Below are 14,136 nucleotides of genomic sequence, written 5' to 3' on the forward strand. Positions count from 1 at the left end.
CTCCGAGTCACCAAGTCAAACACTAAGTGATCTGCTTTACAGCGTTTGTAGTAGAACAAGCTCCTAGGAGAAGATGCTGAGCACGTAGGGAGGGAATATGAGGGAGTGGAAGAAGCACACATTTCTGTCAAACACGAAGGCACAAACAGTTTGTCTCTGTTACGGCAGTCTTGAGGTGAGTGATGAAAGACGTGTTAAAAAATGTGATTTGTAAACGGATGGCTCTACAGTCCTGCTGCCGCTGCATACACATAAACACCACCAAGTACCAACATCAGCAGGAACAAGTTTGTTTCTCTGGTCTTCTTAAGGGAAGATCTTCACTAGAATAATAACAAATGGCCTGTTGGTATATTCGGCCTTCCTTCCCCCATATTAATTAGAAATCTGATGCCACCCTTCAATTTGTTTATGTTTTACAAGATGACCTGTAGCCTTTGACTCTAACTGGAAGAGATGCACTTCACTACAGATCAAAGAAAAGCTGGTTTCAGAGTGCTTATTTTAGATTTGCAACCACAGGCTCAATGAGAGCAAACCAAGAGCAGGAGGAGTGGCTTTTAGCCGGCCTTGTAGGAGGTATCTCATCCAGAGCATTCAGCTGAGTATCAAAATCAGGCGACTCGTACCACCACTAGAATGAAGGCAGCCAGATGTTCACGGTGACCCTGACAGGTGGTCTTTGAAATAACATATGTATATTTGAATACACTTTCAAAAATCCAGAATTTGCTGTAGTTCACTTAAACAAGAGCAACTAGGTTCCTGGCCAAAGCTGATCTGATTTCTTAAGTTTGCAGGAGAAAGATAATCACTCCCAAATGCAGGTTGCCTTTTGGGATATCTCTCCCCTCTTTTCCATCCAGCTCTTACAGTAAAATGCCACTTTCAAACTTTATAATAATCCAGAAATGCACTCACTGACCCGAGTGTCCTGAATGCCCCCAAGGAGGGATCGCCCTGTCCCCGGTGACCATACCAGAGCCCACCAAGACCAGCTTTTCATCTCTTTTCCCAGTCTGGGACCCTTAAGACAGAGAACATGAAACCCCTCTAACTGCGCTGTAGATTCACACAAGGTATTGACTCATTTTCCCAAAACGAAGGATATCTATGCAAGGAGATGTTCTTCCTGACTTATTTCTTCCATCGGTTTACTGTCTATCATATTTCCAAGCCAGTGCCCGAGGTCATGGCTGCATTATTCCCACCTCAGCCAGTGGAGAACATGAAGCAGCCTTTAGAAACAAAGCAGCTCAAGTGCCAACATCAACACAGACTTATTTCATTAGTCTGTATAAGCTGTCTGACGCTATTTAAAGCTCACTTTGGCAAGACCTACAGACAACGAGCACGCTGGCAAGGGGAAGTAATTTAAAAGCACATCTTCTCTGCTCTCCCTCTTTCACCCAGCGATCCTGATCCAGGAAAGCCCCTGCATCACTTCTCTGTCCCGACGGGGCAAAGCCAACGTGGTCCTCGGGGCACTGGGATGAAGGCCAGGCAGGACTTTCAGTCCTGGCACAGCCTTTTTGCACATGCTCCCCGTGGCCCCGTGCCATCTCCCATCCCAGTCAGGCCCTCGCAGGAGACACCCCCGGGGCAGGAGCCCCAGCACAGGGGCAATGGGTCGCACCTCCTGCACCTTGAGGGGGAACCAGGATGCTCAGCCGGTGAACACTCATTAGCAAGAATACTAAAATGAAAAGCAAACTCCTTTCTCCATTCTTATTGCAAAGATTAGGAAATGGAGATATAAAATCAGGTCTCTCTGATACAGCTCCCCAGCTTATTCATGAATTCTCGTCAAAGCCAATTCTATTTTCCTCCACTTCATGCTTTTAAAAATAGCTCTGGGAATGTGGCTTTTAAGTGTTGTAGAGAGGATGACACGATACAATACAGGGCACTTTTTTCACTGTTTTGTGGATGACTAAAATAGCAGATCCAAAGTGCTACTTACTATAATTTTAATCTCCCACACAAAGACTATTTATCTCTCTTCCCCCAAAGTAAATTACAGGCTTTGTTACTAAAATAGTGAATCAATTTGTAGATGTACCAGAGTCATTGATAACTTCACAATCTTCTAACTTAGTTAAGCTTATTTAGTGCGTACATATAGGCTCCCAGTTACTAGGCAGCATTTATATGTGAATTCATATTTCTTACAAGTCTTTGTTATTTTGTATTAGGAAGACAATTTTTAGAGTGACCCAAGTCTTCCTTTGGGATCCTGATGCTATAGGCAAATTCTTTATTATTTTGAGGAAGGTGTGTCTGTAGAAAAAGAATATTTTGGAAAAGTTTTGGCATACACTATAGTAAAGAGAAGTTAGAGTTTTGAAAGAGAAATAACAATGAAAATACAATTATTTTTTAATTATAGAACATAGAGTTTCTCTTTGCATTATGATTGGTACTAGATTTAAGGGTCACACAGGAACTTGCGATAAAATAGATAAATTAGAATTAGATATGGTTTGAGCCAGATACAGCAATATCCTCTGAATCCTTACAGGCAAGCCTTCCACAAATTGATTTTGATGGATGCTCATGACATTAACAGTGAAACTCTAGGACTTTGATGATCACAGTGTCACCATCAGCTTCAATTACAATAATTTGTCTCTGGCCAGGTGGATCATAATCTGAGTGATTTTAGCTACAAAAAATGTGCGTGCCTTCAACTAACTGTTACAGAGATTCTAATCAAAGTTTGAGTAAGAGTATACTCTTTTGTATTAAACCCCATGGGATCAGAAAGCTCTTTCTCCCTGAGCTGCATAGTCACAATTATTTGTGAGAGATGGATATACTCGGAATAGCTTCTGATCCATTGATATATCTAACATATCAAAGGAGGAACTAAACACAAGGAGAAAGGAGAAAGTTAAATTATCCTTTAAGATTAATTTCAAGGAACCTGATATCTATTAAACAATTTATTTAAAAACAAAAACAAACCAAAGCTTTTGGAAACCAGTGAAGTCATCGACTGTTATCTCTCCCTGGATTCTGACCACAAGAACATGACAGACTTATTTTCTTTGCATCTTGTTTAATTAACATGCCTCCAGAGGAGCAGCGGCAGGGACCACCCCTGACACTCACTGAATTCCAATAAGCATCTTCTGTCCTCCTGCAGGCAGACTTTATTTGACAAGCTCTTTCTGGCTGACTAATGCGCCTTGGGCCATGTTTATGGTTAGCATAGGTACTTGTAGAGCAGATATGACTTATTACAACATGTGCCACTTGTAATGAAAATCTCATACTCTCCAGGAAAGGGTAAAAAAGAGGAAACAAGCAACAGCTTTACAAAGGAACATCTTTCAAGATGTTCTGCTTAGGCAGTACCTAACTCCAAGCATAACAGCATTTTATTTTCATTCAGACAGAAAATGATTACTTTTTGAGGCAGGATTGTTTTGTGTTAGAGAAATGCTATAACAAAATGCAGTAAGTTTCTAAAAGTAATATCCTATAGAAATGCTGGGTACTTAAGAGCAACACAGCCCTATTTGCAATGAACTGAAAAACTGAAATGACAGAGTCAGTGCTAAGGTCTCAGCTTTTTCCTTATTATCCGTGTTGTACAGTAATAAGCGAGGTGAAGAACGAAAAATGTCATTGTTTGAATCAGGAGCTCTCAGATCTGTGGCTTTCATCAGTAGGTCACCTACCTGCTCTCAGGTTTTAAATTGTCAGCAATTATTTTAAGTTTCTGTGAAGGAAAATTGCCCCAGATAATCACGGAAAAAGGAAAACTTTACGTTTGCTAACACTGCATTGTACAGTTTTGTGAGTTTCTTGTATTCACTTTGACTGGGCATCAGATTTATGTTATCCCTGTATGGCCATTAAAACAACAATTGGACAAGAATGCTTTTTCACTGGTGGTTGTATACTGGGCTAAATAAAACCTTCACTTACACATTAAGTTTCTCATTGAGGGTCATATTATCAGGAAATGCCATCCCCGTTACTGCCCTGCACTGAAATTCCTCATTCCCACCCCATGACTGCCTGCTGCCCCTCGCCCTTGGCCACAGCCCTTGTGAGCACAAGCAGAGCCATCTCCACTTCTCCCTGCCACCTTGTCACAGCGATTGCCACGTCTCCACGCTGCCTTCCCAAGCAGAAACACGCGCGTTCGTACCTCACCGTGCAGAGCTGTAAACTCGTCATGCCTGGGATGCTCCCGACCAACTTGCCCATGCGCTGCAGGGTTGATCTGTGCGTGTATGGAGGTTTCCAGCTGTTTTTCCAAGTGGGCTGTAAAGCACCTGGAAATCCTATCTAATTTTCCCAAATCCTCTAATCTATGTAAGCCAGACTTTCAACTGGGGAAAGATGACATTCCTAGGAAAAATCAGACATGTGCTCTGTCTCCTCATTCATCTGGGCTCCTGCATGAACATTAGCCACTTCCAAAAACATCTACATTTCTCATCTACAACTTGACTTGTGAGGTGAGCAGTGATAACAGGTAGATGCAGCTACCCCTACGGCAGCTACAGGAGTACCCCACGGAGTAGCTATGTGCTTTTATCAGTAGGCAGCCAGCATGCTCCGAGAGCAGCAGTTCAGGAGCTATTGCAGCATTTTTAGGTGATCATTATAAGAACTCTGTGCCAGAGCTTATAATCATGGTGAGTTTTTAACATGGGAAGGTTGGGTAACAAATGTTAGAGGAGAGGAGGAGCATGGGAGGGAGCAGGACTCGTTTCTCCTCTCGGGCTGCCACCAGCGGCTCCAAAAACATCTGGTTCAAACCACAGCACTGCCAGGCTCCCGCTTCTTCTCTTCTTATATCTCCCACTTCTACCTATGGATATTAGCAAACATCAGTCTGTCTTTAAGTAGGTCTCCTTTTCTTGTCAATATTCAGGGTCTGATGAGTTCTAGTTACCGACTTATTCCCCCTGGTCTTTTTAATTGCTGCTACATAGTCCCCTCACCCTGCGGCAGGCCGGTGTAGTTTGGAGCTTGGATCTTCTGCTCCTCCCTTGGCTGCAGGATACTGAAGGTGTCACCTGTTTCTGTGATGCTCTGACGTTCTTCAGCAACAACATGAAAGGTGCAAAGAGCAACTATGACAGCCTTTTTCACCCATCTTTTGCCTTATTATACATATGCATTGTCTCCAGTTGCAAGGACTTTCATTCACATGGGTATTTATATAGTACATTTTATATTTGATTTCACTACAGTGTTAATAAGAATTTTCATTGCCCATTTTTGCCATAATTTCAACAAGTCCAAATCCAAGCTTTGAAGGTGCTGTCCTCTTAGCAATGTTCATTAGGCATTTTAACTTTTTTTTTACCTTTTTCCATAGTGTTCTTTCAACAAGCCTGGATAGCCTGGGCGCTCATTTGTTACTTTGAGTACTTTAACTTCTAACAGTCAAGTCATGATGTACTGTCTGCCATCACGACAATGGGTGTCCCGTGTTAGTAAATACAGATTTCATTCTTGAAATTGCTCATTTACTAGAGTACTTTCTAGCAGTGTTATTTCTGAAAAGTAGAAATAAAAATCCAGAATAACTGTATTTTTCCGTTAAAAAAAAATCCATGACAGCTTTGTTTCTGATAAGTCTGGAACTCCCAACAGAGACTGTTCCTTTTCAGTAGCTTCATTCACCTATAAATGTGACCGAATGCTCACCTGAACTTTTCCAAGTTTTGAATGGTTTGCTGCACTCCTCACCATCCTCAGGTGCTGTAGAGCCCTGATGCGAGCCCCAGAGTCATGTATGAGACCCCACCGCCAAGTGACTTGTTTCCAGGTGCTGGTTTTGCCCCACTTCCAGCAGCAGATTGGGTTATTGACCAGTGCTTAGCTACGATGGCACAGTATGCCAGATCAGACCAGAAGCTACTATAAAAAAGCCAAATGGGTAATTTCCCTGAATTGGGGTGAGGGGGGAGCAAATTGGGCATATGGCCAGAAAAGCCAAAGTCCAGGCTCAGCTGATGGGAGCTCAGCTCTTCAGGAAATATAGAAAGTATTGCAATGGATGCCTTGACTTCTTGAGCACCATCACGGCACCACTGCTCACTCCTGTGAAGGACCTCTTCAGACAGAAGGAAGCAACCGTCTTACTAAAAATCTGGTAACTTAAAGATTGCTGTTGATAAATACTTTTTACCCTGGCTTCTCCTCTTCGTTTACCCACATTGGATTTTTCATTGTCTAGAAGAGTTATTTTTATTTATGTTTTATTTGCAAATGATTTATTTAAATTGAACAATGAAGAGAAGGTTTAATAGGAGCAGCAGGAATTAGAGGATATTGACTCTCGCTGTCCAAGAGGGGAATAATACCAATTGTGTTTTGTGAGTGGAGCCAAAATGTAAAGGTTAATTTTTACAACTCTGTTTTAAAGCAAAGTCTCTTTTATCATTAATGATAAAAGATTAATCTTCAGTTTAATGTTTTTCCTTCCGTGAGGACCTGTATTTTTTTTAAAACTGACAAAGAAAGGAGATTATCCAACACATTCCCTTCAAAAAACACTGGTTATAATTCTTTGTTGGGTTATGTGGTTTGGAAATATATTTATCCAAAACAATTTTTAAGTATTGCAAATAAATAAAGTATAGAATGAGAGAACAAGGCTGGTTCTACATAATTAACTCTTATCTTCTCTTTATAAAAAAGCTTTTTTACCACAAGATGCAGAGAAAAAATATAGGCAACATACACAGAATTGGAAAAATATCCTTACCCCAAAAGAAGAAAGCCAATGAGACTAGTTTGCCACATATCACAGATGAAATACAAAAAAGAAGAAAGCAATTGGAAATGAAAGTAAGTCATTCACAAGTGCCACTTGACCACTAACACCAGCTGCACTCATACATTTTGAAGGACATCAAGCCATAATGGGCCACCAGAGAACCTGTCTCACCAGCAGAAACCAGTGTAAGGTCTTTTGATCTTTTACAGGGACACATGTACATGGAAAGCAGTGGAAAGTGAATTTTATTCTGTTGCCACATGTCTAGTAAAGAATATCTTTTTGTGCATTATCTCATCCAGTCTCCACTACCTTCAGTGAGAAACTCTATGACAAAAAGAATGGAACAGAGCAAGAGTGGTACGAGGTCACGTGGGATGCTTTGGTTTTCCATATCCATTTCACTTGTAACAAAACTACATTTAGCGTACCTCTGAGTACGAGAAATTAAGAAAGCATGACAGAAATTGTCCCTTCCTTTGGTTTTAAATCTCAGGACTTCTGGAGCCTGAATCGTAATACCTAAGTGCTAGTGACTCACAGGTCTGTGTTTGTGCCTTTGAAAACACCTTCCATAGGTGATTTAGTGACACAATTTATATTAGCTCAAATAAGAGTCAAATAGTTTATAAGTTCAGAAAACAGCAAAAAGCAACCTTTGCTTTTTGAGTTGCTAAAGAGCCACCCATTTCCAGGTTGAGCAGATGCTGATACTGCAACATCTCAGACGAGGAAGCCAGGCTGGGCTAACAACTGACGTGCAGCTTTAGGGCTGCCTTTAAACGCTTCTTGAGGGTGGCGCAATACGGTCTGCTGAGCTTGGTCGCTTTGTAACCCTTACCTCAGGACAAGGCAAAAGGGCTGTTAGCTCATCCTAGCTAAAAAGGATCAATCATCTGGAGCGGCCCTACTACGGCTATGAAAATCAAGACAAATGAAACTCCCCCTCTGCAAATTTTGCTTCTGACAGCCAGGGTAGGATTCTCACACCCTCTTTCTTTTCCCAGGCAAGTCTTTTGGTGCCATCCCACCAAGCTGATGATAAGTGCAGCCTACATTTAGATTTCTTGAAATCCTTGCCTGAATGAGCGCTGAGTTTTGGTTTTCAGCAGCAAGAATGAGGCAAAGGAACAGTCTCAGCTTGCCAGAGTGGCCAGGACAAAGGCAATTACAACTGCAGATAGTTTGTGGCATGTGCTTATGTGAAGAAGAAAGGGTGGCACCAAAGGAAGAACAGCCAAGCAAGAAGAGGAACAGTCTATGGCGGGAGGGATGGGTTCACCCTAGAGAAGGATGAAACTGGAGGCTGAGGGGGCAGGGTGAAGTAGGGTTGCTATTACCATGGAAATTATTCCTGGACCAAGCTCCCTGCAAATGCAAACAGCATTACTTTTATCTTTCTTCTCCTCCATACGACCCACCAGGCACACCCCTCACTTTGTTCTCTTATTTGTTATCAAAATACAGAAGTCCTAACAAAGGTTCAAAGAAGAAGATCAGATTCATAAAGGTATTTAGGACCATAAAAATGCAGATGAGCACCTGCACAACTAGATCCTACCTTTTCAGATTTGGTGCACAGCTGCTTTCTACTTTATACAAGCTGGCAACAGAAAATCTGTTACAAAAAATCTTTTCAGCTTTTTATTTCCCTGTATCGTTTCATTGTTGTAAATATCAAAAGGTAGCTTTGCAAAAAAGTAGTCACTGCTGCGAGTTTTATTTATTTTTTATCATTATACATTCTACTGAATATACCAAATCCAAAAATCTTTAAGGTCTTTATCCCTGTTCTTTCAGGTTGTAAGATTGAGAGCATGCAGCTGAAGTGTTTCATGAGGGCACTATTATTTCTTTAGAGTGTAGTTCCTGTTGATTTAGATCCTTTAGATAGTGTCCTTGGAGAATGTAGCATTGAAATGAAAACAGATCCATCTGATGAAGTTGTACTTATTACAATTTCAATTAACTTAGTGTGTGGGTAATGGAAAAGAGAGTTAGACTGTGATTACCTTCTTCAACTCTGTTTTGGAAGCATATGTTCAAAGCACCAAAGAAATTGTCAATATCTGTACATTTGCAGAGTAACATGAAAGGTTAAATCCGATACCAAATTATGCTGCTTACTTTATGCTAGATTTAATGAGAAAATTAAGTATTGAATGTATTCTGTCAACACGTACCGTTGTCTGCATTTTGACTGCAGAGTATAGGTCCATTTGGTCCAAGTACTACTCATTACTCACGCAAACATATAAACTTCTTAATGAAAAAGACCGCCCCAATCAATTTTTCATCTAAGACCCCATAAAGCCAAGTCCAGGAAAGAGGATCTTGCAGTGTGAAAGAAAACACAAACGGGCTAAAGAACATTTATCATGAGCTCCATCACAGCAAAAATTACCAGAAATCTTTTAAAGCTCTTTACTAAAGGAAAGGTGTTGACTACAAACTGATTTTGACATGCTGGGTTTTTGCCAAGTAACTGCAGACTATCAAGACATTATAACCCACTTTAAAGGCTTTTCTTGTTTGTTTGCTTATTCTCTGACAAAATGATGGGCAAGAAAATTCAAGAGCATTGTGTACTCTATTTTGTGTGACTTAAATAGCAAGGTAGAATCTTTGCAGGTGTTTAAAATCTTTGACTCGGATTCAGTCACAAACAACTTACATTAACTGATCTTTGCCATAATTGTATGCTAAGGTTTATAGAAGCCTTAATTGCTAGTAGGATTGACATTTATTTTCCAGAAAGACTCTTTATTCACAAAGAAGTTTTAATTATAAAGCTAGGATTTGAAAGTGGAAGAGGAACGTGCCCACTGATTTTGGTGGTGGTGGCGTTCATTTGTTTTTAGAAATCAAAGGCTTCCTGCAAAGTTAGCTGATCTGATAGCTTATTAAAACAAAGCCAAAAGCCCTCTAGCCCTCAAGTGGACTGATTCCATGGATTAGAGAGTACTTAAAGCCCCATCAGGGCAACTGCAATTTGGTTTAGTCAACCTGAGGAAAAGGAAAGAGGGCCTCCTTCCAGAGCCACCCCATTCTCATAGTCTGAATACCTCTATTTCAACCCAGACAGAAAAGCAAAATTCTTGTGCTCAAGCTCCACAAAGAAATCATGTCTTAAGGCAAACACAGCCAACCTTTCAATACAACAGCAAGCTACTCAAGTTAGCTCCGGCTTTACAGACCAAGACAGTAATCAATCAACTAAATTTACCTCCATAAGCATTTAACTTCAAGGAGCTCTACAGGAAACAGCCAAATCATAAACTGCTCGGCCAAACTGAAACTTCACATGCCCTAACTCTGCTGGCTTCTCCCTAGTTATTCCTACAAACTGATGTGTATATCTCTAGCCACTTCACTGACAAAGACGAAAGCAGTTGTTAAGGGAATTGTTAATATGTTTATTTTGGACTGATTTTTCCATTAGCGTGACTTTAGAAGTCAAAGAGTGATGCTTCATCTACAAGGTAGCCAGCATGCTCTTCAAACTAAGGATATCCATACAAGGTGCCACAGAGCTTGTTTTGGCTAAACAGGGTGAGGTATACAGGTCTAGCTAGATGACACTTCTTCCCTATAACAAAAGAAAAGCTCAAAAGTGTTGTGCAGTCTTCAATTCTGGTGATCATACTTCTTTACATGCTGAAAAAAAAGCCAGAGAAAAGCAATCTGGAGCGCAAGAGTCCTCATGTCTCTGTAGGTCAGTAGGTTAAGAGGCTGTTGGGTTGTGATCTGCACATACCAGTATAAATGGTGTGTGTCTGTGCACGTAGAAGAGGAAAATGGGGAGAATTGTCTTTGCACAGATGTAGCATAAAGCTCATAACTAGAAAAAAAAGTTTCCTAAGAGTAAAAGTAATTAATCTCTGAAAAAGCTTGTCAAAGGATATGGCAAATTCATCACTACTAGATGGCTTTAAATAGAGTGTATTTTCAGAAGATGTGATCCATTTCAGCTACAAAATATTAAACTCTACAGGATTCACTTACATAATGTGGAAATCAATTCCCTCCTCGGTGGAAGTTCCCAGATAAAGTTTTGTGGCCTGCTGTCAGGCAGACAGCCTGATCAGGCCATTGTAATACTACGCCCGCCTCCACCCTCTCCAAAATTTAAGCAGCATGTATTTTATAAGCAGTAAAGGACAGTGGAGGGAAATTGCTAGTATTTATCTTGAAGGCAAACTTAAAGGTCCTCTCACACAACAGATGGCTCCAAAATCCCAAATATATTTTCTTAGTTCTTAATAAAAGTGCAAGCACTTAATTTCTTTTTGGTTTTAAGCAAACTATCATTCTTCCCTGTTTCAGAAAAGAATGCAGAAAATTCCATCTTAGTAATAATTGAACAAAACTCACTGTTACTGAAGCGAATGTGCACTGGTAGATTTTTAGCAGGGATACGTACAACTCTCTACTATAGGCAGCAAATAAATTCCTTTTCCTTTGAGATGTTCGTGGTTCTTTTCCTGGAGGACTGGACCTGGACAGGGAAGGTTATTCCACAAGGCTTCTTGAGACTTTAAAGCAAGTTAACACGTTGTATTGGGCTGAAACTTTTCAAATTTAGCTAGCAGAGTGGCTGCCAGGAAAATCAGCCCAAACACAGGTCATTCTGGCCCAGATCTCGGATGCGAGGCTTCCCCAGCTCATGTGAGTGCCCTGCCCAAACAGGCTGTGCTCTAGAAAGTAGATCGCGCTAGAAGGTAGTTTTGACAAGATGTCTGGCAGATGAATTCCCACCTTCACAACTGTCTCAATGGACTACTAACATAAAATAATCCTCCCGGTAATGAAAAGTATATAGTGCTATAGTGGCACAGGAGTGCACAGAGCAGCGAGTAAGGAATCCTATATGCAACAAAGAAAACATTAGGTATAAAACACCCACGCTGCTCTTTGCCAGGACTATAGTTATGATGTGCTTGCTCCCACCCACTAACAACGTTGTGGCGTTTGTTCAGCACTGACCCAGAGGGTGAAGCGCTAACTCTGAAACTGGTGATATTCCTGACTGCGTCTCCTTTGTCATTTAAATTTCAATTCAGCCAGGCAATGCTTTGAGATTTGATGGGAACGCAGGAAAACGTAGCGTGATTTACATGTATTAAACTTGCAGGTCTGAAGCAGTGCCCTAAAATTAGAGACTCTTGCCAGCGACAATCACCACAACCACTCCTTTCGCATTGTATATTCACAAGATTATTACTACGACAATACTTTTAGGAGGGTTGACAGGAAAATGTGGAAATCTAATCAAGGTAGCTAAGGACACAAACTTCTGCAATTACATCTTTGAAAAGGCATACACTGCTACTATTAATACGAGTTCATACCAATTTGAACCAAATGCATGGGATATTGATTTACATCTACTTAAAACCGGGATATAAAGCACATGGGAAGACATTGTTTTAAAAGTGTTTATTTTTTAAGATAGGACAATTTTTGCTTTATAAAACTACTAGAGTATCTGGGCAGCTAACAATCTGAAAATGAAAGCAACCCCTTCCCTATTACTGACACACAGTTGCAATTCAAGTAAGCTCACAACATTTCTTGAACACAGTAAGAACAGTTTTTATTTACAGATCCACAGCTAAGTCCCAAAACATCTTTCAACAAACCCATCAGCTCCCAAGCTTCAGCAAGATCATTCTCACAGTGATCAGGCCAGCTCTAGCAACAAGCCTCTTCTTCCAGCAGGAGAAGACATTTCCACTCACGCATGGCAAACAACTCTCCTGTATCACCACATACTTTAGCAAGCTGCAGTGCACTGCTAAACACAGCGGTGCCCCAAAACCCCCCAAAGCACCCCACTCATTTCTGCTGCTGGTAGCGTTGCACACTTCTAGCGATGGTAGCACTGCAATGGCCATTATCTGTACAGATCTTTTTCCTCTTGCTTCCTGCTCCTCATATCCCAACTAACCCTGAAGCTGAAGGAATAGCATGAGGCCATGAGCATATTCCAAGATTAAGCCCAACACCTCACAAATTAAGGGCATTTTAGCTACACATTGCTAGTTAGGTTGGCATTTCTGTCTCATGGGGAGATTCTTTTTGTTTGTAAAATGATGTTTGTTAGTAAAACCAATTATCTGCATCCATCTAAAGCATACTTTTAAGAAGGATGTTTTTCTATAAAAGATGCCTCAGCTGACATGCAAATGTCACTGAATCAAAAATAAAAAACGTATCCTATCTAACAAGAGATAAGCAAGGGAAGCAAAGCTTTTCAGGGAAAAAAAATTAGGACAGTGAATACAGGCAAAGAATTTGAGATAATTGGAAGCAGTCATTTTCACGGACTCTGGCTTTACACTTCTTCATTACACAAAAACTAGATGACGCATTTAAAATGCAGTATGTCAACTACTACAGGGCTAACAGACATTTAAGCACTTATATTTCATACGTGCATCATCCAATTAAAAAGAGTTAATATTTCAGAAAATCACCATGTGTCAGTCTCAAAAGTATAATTATTTTGCTTTCCTCAATTTGTCCTCCATTTTTTTTTCTTTTATAGACAGCAATGAATAGAATGAATAGGTGAATAAAATAAGAATGCTGTGAAATTCAGTAATAAAACAGCAGAAGGAATTTGCTAACTTTTTAAGCAACTACACTGTTTAAAACAATGACATCATTTCAACAGTAAGCTTTCAAGTTTCATTTTGTTCTCTCAGACCAAACATGAAAATTCCACAAATACCCAAAATATCAAAATAAGACATTTTAAAGACGAGCAAAACTTGCTCTTCTTCTAAAACTTAACATATAATTAAAATTACATACAAGGATATTTTAGCTAAAGTAGTTACTAAAACAAGCAATCAGCCATGACAGAACTTGAAGTTTTCTAATTCTCAGAAATAGTCTTGCTAAAAACCCTGATGTTACGACTTCAAGCATCCCTGCACTAACCAGTTGGTCGCCTCACCAACATGGCACAAGACTGCCACCTTGTGAAAGAAAAAAAAAAAAATCAGGCCTGCATTAACAGGACAAAAATCAACTGTCTGTCTCCAGGGACTACAGAATACTTTTTCCTACAATATTTCTAACAGAAGCAATCCGTCTGATTTATCTACTCACAAGAAAAGCAACAGATAAAAAAATATTTCAGCATGCACATATTGCTTATAGTGTAAAATCCATGCTAATTTTGAACATGAACATGTGTTGTCAAAAGAACTTCAAAGGAATGAAATACAGAATGCTCACGAATAACAGAAAATACAGTTCACAGCATATAGGATTATCAAATAAACTTCCCATCTCCCCAAATAACCACCTATTTTTAGCTAAAAGGAAAAAAAAAATGTGTTCAGTTATTTGTCTTTTTTTCCCCGCCTCAAAAC

Source organism: Nipponia nippon, unplaced genomic scaffold (assembly GCF_047370975.1).
Source record: "Nipponia nippon isolate SJK-2023a ecotype South Korea unplaced genomic scaffold, ASM4737097v1 scaffold_3, whole genome shotgun sequence".
NCBI lineage: Eukaryota > Metazoa > Chordata > Aves > Pelecaniformes > Threskiornithidae > Nipponia > Nipponia nippon.